A 7,793-nucleotide genomic window follows, 5' to 3' on the forward strand; every position below is an offset into this window, starting at 1 on the left:
ATATATATATATATGTATATATATATATATGTATATATATGCATATGTATATATATATATATATATATATATATATATATATATATATATATATATAAGTAGGGTAATAATGTTGTTTCTGGGACACCTCGTTTAACATGGGAAATCCCTATCTAATGTCGTTTACCCCTATTTGGGAAAACACCCTATTAATCCAAAAGACTCTATGGGCCTTTTGACCTTATGAACCATGAGTCAATTAATCTACTTGGGCTAATACATAATGAATATATTTTAATTGGGTTGGGGGCTGTATATTATTATGACTCACACATACACAAAAGTTTAGCCTCAACTTTAGTTGAGGTTTAACTTATGTGTATGTGTGAGGGATAGGGGTTCACAGATCTCTAGTGTGAACCTGTGATCCTTTTGGACCATGAGTCAATTAATCTACTTGGGCTAATACATAATGAATATATTTTAATTGAGCTAGGGGTTCACACATACTGGAAAGTTGTGGGATCCTTCTGACCTTATGAACCTTTTACCCACTCAAACATCGATCCGACAAATATTTGTTTATGTGTGGGAAATAATTTAATTCTCCTACAACTCTCCTCACCGTCTCATCCAACTCACCGGTATTTAAATTAATTCTCTTATTTGTTTTGTGAACTTTTTTACCAGTTGCCTTTTCAATTATACTTATTTGATATTTTTTACATTCATTTTGTTTTCCATTTATATACCACTCGAACCTTTTCTAATTAATAGCTCACTGTTGAGAAATGACGTTGTTTCACTTGGATAACTTCCAAGGAATTCTCTTTGTCTTGTTTCCTGTTTTTCACAAACACACGCCCTCAGTTTCCAAAAGCTGACAAGCACTTCAGTTCCCCGAAATACATTTTGTTCATTATAAAAAGAGAGGTCTCCGAATGGGACATTTAAACATTGTGAACGAAGATGAGCTTGTCTTATTCCAGTCTTTCCTCTGATGAAGAATACTCGCCAGGACATTGGTAAGTTCATTTGGTATTAAACACTGTTAATGAGAGCTTTGTATGTGATTAATTATACAACTAATAATTTTTTTTCCTATTCATTGCAGCAATTCAAATATTGTAAATATCCTGGCAGAATTTCAAGTTGTTTCTCAAGAGTTCCACAACGAACTGAATACGGGTTTGAATAACCTACCTCCGAGATGGTGGGCTCAGAATGAATTCAATGTTTCACCGTTCTTAGAAAATTCACGTGAAAGGTATGATAGAAAATAAAAAACGAGAGGTGTGTGCATGTGTGTGTGCATGTGTGTGTGTGTATGTGTATGTGTGTGCATGTGTGTCTGTGATTAAAATAGAGAGATCGAATTGTGAGGAACAGAAATGAAAAAATGAGATTGTGTGTGTGTGTGTGTGTGTGTGTGTGTGTGTATGTGTGTGTGTGTGTGTATGTGTGTGTGTATGTGTGTGTGTGTGTGTGTGTGTGTATGTATCTGTGAATGTGTGTGTGTGTGTGTGTGTGTGCGTGTGTGTGATGTTTTGTCAGGCTTACTTCAGCATATAATAGTAATTTCTCCTTATTTTGTTTGCAGTATTAACCTCGAAGACCAAAATTTTGAGTGGGATGATTTTGATCCCCCAAGGAGTGGTTATTTCCTACCAACCTGTGAACCTCTACATTTTCAACTCAACGATCTTGACGCTAAGCTGGATTTTTTCGAGGTAAGCATGTGTGTACGTGTGTGTGGTTCACCGTTTATAATAGGTACACCATATCCCTGCGCATCGTAAGAGGTGATTCAGGGTTGGTGTCAGGAAGGGCATCCGACCCTATATTAATAATAATAATAATAATACATTTATTTTGTATAGCGCTTTTCAAGACGCTTTGACATGGAACATAAATATGAAATAAATATCTCTCCCCTCTTGTCTTTAATAGAAAGAGATTCAAAACCTGAAGACATCTGCTGAACCAACCTTTGACTTGTGCTGGGAAGAAATTGATGACTTATGCTGGGGAGAAGTTGAATGTATACCTCAAGAAAAATGTTTTAATAATATAAAGATTTTAATGTTTTCAATATTTATATATATTTGTTTTGTTTACAATTATTTAATTCTTAATTACAAAAAGAGAATAAAGGAAAAGGGACAGGAAGGTGCGTCCCCCTCCCTTGGCCCCCCCTCATCCCACCCCTCCCCTCCCCTTGTGTGTGTGGGGAAGGTGGGGGTGGGATGAGGGGGGATCAAGGGTGGGGGACGCACTGGGGGTGGGGGATGATGGGTGTGGTCTGTGTGGGCGGGGTCTGTGTGGGCGGGGTCTGTGTGGGTGGGGTCTGTGTGGGCGTGGTCTGTGTGGGTGTGGCTTATGATTTTTGTTTATTTAATATTTTTTTTATTACCACTAATTAAATTAGCTAATCTGGGTGGGGTGAATAGAAATGTTGTTTAATGAATTATTAGCTTTGTTTTTTGTAATTCTTGCGAGTAAAATGAACCCAAGATTTCTTCTCCATTTAAATCATTTAATTTGTAAGTCCAAGGGACTGTATCCATTACATCAATGATTTTAAATAATTCACGAGTCCATTTTTGTGTATAACCTTTCTCAAAATGGCTTTTCCATTTGTATATCCTTACCATATCACCAACTTTGAACTTGGGCTTTCTCAAATTAATCTCCTTTTCATATTCTAATTTTGTAAATGTTTCTGATGGTTTTGATTTTGTTGATGAATGAACTGTATTATTGTAATTATCTACAATATCCTGAATTAAATACACCCATTTTTGAGAACCGAGTTGTGTGAATTTTTTATATAATTTCTCTTTCAAAGTACGATTAAAACGCTCAATAACAACTGCCTTTCCTTCATTAAAGGTGCTGTATAATTTAATACCCTTCCCCTTAAGAAATTTCATGAATATTTTGTTATAGAACTCTGTTCCCTCATCAGTCCATAACTTCTTTGGTTTCCTTTTATCCCGATCAAATATTAGCTTAAAGGCTAACATTAAAGTATCACCCCTTTTATTTTTTAAAGGGACAACCCAGGCAAATCTACTCCTCAAATCAATAACGGTTAAAGCATACCTGTATCCCCTGTCATTATTCAATTCAATTAAATCAGCGGACCATATGTGGTCGGTGTATTTAGAATAAACCTTCCTTCTTTTAAACTTTGTGATTATAGGTTTGTGTAATTCTTCAGCCAAAAGCTCCTCAGTCTTGATAACATCATTAGAGCCTAATCGTTTTTTGAGGAATAACCAAGACCAAGTTTCAATTTAGCATTTATCAAATTTCTCACAATAAACCTATCAACTTTCTCTCTCAACGTTGGATTTTGTATCAAAGACAAATTATACAACATTTCGCTGTCGGCTTTATGTTTTTCAGTCAACGTAGTGGTTTTCCCATAAGCAATATCATGCTTCATACACACTTCGTCAACCCTATTTGTAGGTTTAGACCAAGGTTTAGGATTGTCAGCCTCATCTAATCTTTTATCCAAGTTTGTTCCTGGACCACAGAAAGAATACCCTGGAAGGTGTAATTCCCCTGGAATTCCAGTTGTTGTAAATTTACTTCCTGACAGAAACTTTTGTATGTCTCCTCCTCTTTTAGGAGAGATGAATTGGCACTTTTTAGAGCCACATACTTGACATATTCCTTTTTGATAAACTCTATTATTTTTAGCTTTAACATAAGAGATATTTTGATTTAGTTTTCTTTTTACATTTGAGACAATAACTCATATTTATTTATCAGAAAAATTCCGACAGAGTATCAAAACCTTTTTGGTTTTCAACATATACATTTCAATCTTTATTTTTAAAACATAAAGAATCCTAAGGAATGCCTTCACTCTCTCCTCCATTTATTTACAAATAAAAACTAACTAAAGTCAATGACACCAACATCATCAATCACATAATCTTTTCCTTCTTCTTCTTCTTCTTCTTCTTCACCACTTTCTCGTTTAAATCTCCTCCCTGAAATTGAAGACATTGACGTTCTTATTTTTGAAACCATTATCTTCATAAGAGTTGTTAATTCTTTAATTTCCTCTTCGGTGCGTTGAGATTGATTTATTTGCTTTAATACACTCAATCTTTTATGAATCTCAGTGATTTCCATCTTTTTATATTTTTCCTCCCTCTCTCTTTGCTCCCTCTCCTCCTCCTCCATTTTCTCCCTCTCCTCCTTCTCCTTTTTCTCCCTTTTCTCCCTTTCCTCCTTCTCCCTTTTCTCCCTTTCCTCCTTCTCCTTTTTCTCCCTCTCCTCCTTCTCCTCCTTTTTCTCCCTCTCCTCCTTCTCCTCCCTCTCCCTTTCCTCCTTCTCCTTTTTCTCTCTTTCCTCCTTCTCTTCTTCAACTCCTTCCTCATCCCTTGCTACCCTTGAGTTTGAACCCCAAAGAATATTATACATATACTCATCTGGATTTTGAGATATTCTTGTATCTATAATTATTTTTCTCATAATAGGATACCAATAAGATTTGTTGACGATTTCTAAAAGAGTTTTATATTTCATAACTTTGAGAAGTTCATTTTTATTTAATATTTTAAACAAGTCTCTATTTGTGGGTTTAACAATATCAGTATAAGGCCAGTTTTTTATGACAAAATTCCCATGTATATGCTCCAAATCATAAGGTATGTAATACCGAGCACCCTTTTCTTGTAGGTATCCTTGAATACAAAAATTATAATTCTCTTGTAGTCTTCTTCCTGCCATTTATGTATCAGAAATATATGTGAGATTAATATTATGACAGGTAATACCACCCCATCTTCCCACTACCAAATCGGTTTGTATTCCTCGGCTTTCTATCCTTATCTCATTACCTTCCTTCTTTGTCATGCGAACCATCGCTATACTATCATATATTTTTATTTTCTTAAAATCACGTATTTGTTGTTTACTAATTGTACTTCCACATAAATCCTTATCTTCACCAAGTGGATAATATTCTTCTTTACGAGACTGATTTAAATCATGTAGGTCTTCTATGTTTATTGAAAAAGACCAATTATACCCTAAATCAGGCATATCATACCCCCATTTATTAATTCGCATATTAACTAAATGTCCTTCTTTATAAAATTTAATTGTGAGCAGGTAGTTAAATTCAATGAGGAAAGGTGTATGGTCAGTATAACCAGGTGTTGTGGTTGTAAATTTTACTTGTTTCACAAAACGTGCTGTTTTCTTTAAAGATATATATTGTGATAAATCACTGAATCTAATCAAGTCATTCGCATCTGTAGGGTTTGGATAATTGATTAATTTATAAGTATTCTTCATATTAATATTTTTACTTACACTATATTTTTGTCGTTCAGCCTGTGCCTTTGTATAATAATTTGATAAATCAATATCCTGAGAGGATTTTCCAAAGATAGAACCATCTTTTCCAACATAGGTCATTTATATTAGATAAAAAATGATATCATAAAAATTTTCATTATTGTTGAGTTGAAATAATACATATAAACATAATTGGCCACAACATTTAGAATTAATTTCTTGAACTTGGAATGTTTGATAAACACCATTCTGTAAGAATTGTATTACTTCAACAGGTGGTGGCATACCATAACTATCAAAATAATATTTATCCTGACTATTATGAATACAAACCCAATGAGAACCATTCTGTGTGTCTAAATTCATAATAATATTCTTTGTATTCTTATTTATATGTGTTAATTCATCTCTCATACAAATAACCACATTATCAATTTTTAGTGTTTTACAATACTTAGCTAGTTCTATATTTGACGTTGTATTCTTTCCAAATTGTTTAAACCATTTATCCATTTATTTATGAGAAAGATACAATCCATTACCCCGTTTAGTTAGTTTAACACCCGCTTGAGCGATAGAGGAAAGCATATCTCCAACCAACAATCTAGCTTTATCAGGTAGACTTTCAAGTTTTTGAGCAAAATCTACAATTACACCACTTCCACTAATTTGTTTCTCCAACTCCTTGTTATGTCTTTCCAATTCTTTTTGAGCTTTTAGTTGTGCCTTCCTTTCGTTAGCAGTTTTTACCGCTGCTGAAATACCACCAGTCAATGCTCCCGCCGCACTTAAACCAGCAAATAAAGGAATTAGAAACGGGAGAAATCCTCCTCTTGACTCGTCTATTGAATATTTCTTTAACATAGGTTTCGTCATTTTAATTTTAAGTGATCCAACATCATTTAGTGTTTTTGCTTGTGTGTGAGTGAGTAAAACATCAATTCTTACAGCTCCTTTTCTTTGAATTGTATTAACATTAATAATACAAGGCTTTTGATTTTGAATACAAGATGTTAATTTATTAAGATTGATTTGATTAACATATACCCCAACCATTTATTTATGAGAAAAAACCTATGTGATATTAATCATAACACCATTATCTGTATTAATCTGTAATTCTGTTTCCTCCAAAAGCAAACAATATGCATTAACCTCTTCACTCTCCCCTCTTTCAATGTATAGAGAAGTATCCACTCGATTAGACTTTATAGTTTCCTTTTGAGAACTCAGGTCAATTGCGTAGATTGTATAAAGTTTTTGAAACGCAACCATATCCAAAATAGGATCATTATTACCATTACTTTCACACACCTTTTGGTAGGACTTGTAGGCTTCCGCATAATCATTTTTTTCCCAATCAATTTCCAATCTATCTCGCGGATAAAATGTGCCATCAAGAGAAACCCGAAGTTGTTTCACCTTTGCATTATCACTCAGGGCATTATTCTTATTAGTACCGTCCTCTCCATCTGGTTTTTTAAAAATGAGCCAGAGGTATCGTGGCTTTCCTTGAAGAACACCTAAATTCCAAGTGTAGGTAGTGTGTTCCAGTTTAACGTGTTGACATCTTCTTTTAAGGTATGATACATTTAGCGGTTTCTTTGAGTTAAGTCTTCTATTTAACATCTCTTCCGTTTTAAGATTAGGAGTATATTCACTGATATACCAACACAAATCATTAATAACAAATTTATTATTTTCTCCAAAAGCATTTTCATCCCCAAAAAGCAATCTATTTACATTATCATTCCTTTGTAGTTGAAATCTAATTTTAAGCCCATACAAAACTTTATCATAATCACAAAATCCAAATATACCTTTCAGAGGTACTGCTACGGTAAAACTATTCTCAGCTTTTGCGTCATCATTATACATTGACTTCCTTTGACTATAACCAGGGTCTGCGTTTGTACCCGTTGACATATCAGGAATAAAACCCTCAACAGCTCCCTTACCCATTCTATCACTAAACGAATATAGTGTAAATTTCATCATTTCAGATGTAGCAGAGACATAATCAACCGCTTCAACCTCTTGTGTTCCAATATACAGGCGGACACTGTCAAACATTTTCCAGAAGAAATCATTTACGAGTGTAGCATTAGTATTATTCGCAGCCTTAGTGAATTTAAATTTACACAGCAAGAAACTATCAGCTATATTCAAGTAAGTTTGTTGATTATTTATTTCAAAACTTTTTGTTCCGTTTGAATTCCAGTCTGTTCCTGTTATAGCATTTACCTTAAAATAGTCTTCCTTTTTAGTGGAGTTTGAAATGATAATCGTATCATCCAAATCATAGATACTATCAATCGCTTCCATACTTGTATTTATATAGCATTAAAATTGTTGAAACCCTGACCCAAGTATTTTAATGATTTTTTGTCGTTCTTGTGAAGATAGTTGAGTTTTACCTTTTTTTATTTCTTTGATTGCTTGTAATTTATGAGACTCCTTTTGAGCATCTTTTATACTCTTTATAGCAC

The 7,793-nt window shown here is 33.9% G+C and overlaps 1 long non-coding RNA gene across 1 annotated transcript; it reads left to right on the forward strand.

Annotated features, from left to right (window-relative positions):
• Positions 1-862: 862 nt before the first annotated feature.
• Positions 863-2,008, forward strand: LOC137432149 (uncharacterized). Its single transcript, XR_013622487.1, has 4 exons — positions 863-1,004; positions 1,094-1,246; positions 1,580-1,709; positions 1,930-2,008. It is a non-coding gene; the product is annotated as an uncharacterized LOC137432149 (long non-coding RNA).
• Positions 2,009-7,793: the final 5,785 nt, after the last annotated feature.

This window comes from Myxine glutinosa, chromosome 2, assembly GCF_964187855.1.
Source record: "Myxine glutinosa chromosome 2, kmMyxGlut1.1, whole genome shotgun sequence".
Classification (NCBI taxonomy): Eukaryota; Metazoa; Chordata; class Myxini; order Myxiniformes; family Myxinidae; genus Myxine; species Myxine glutinosa.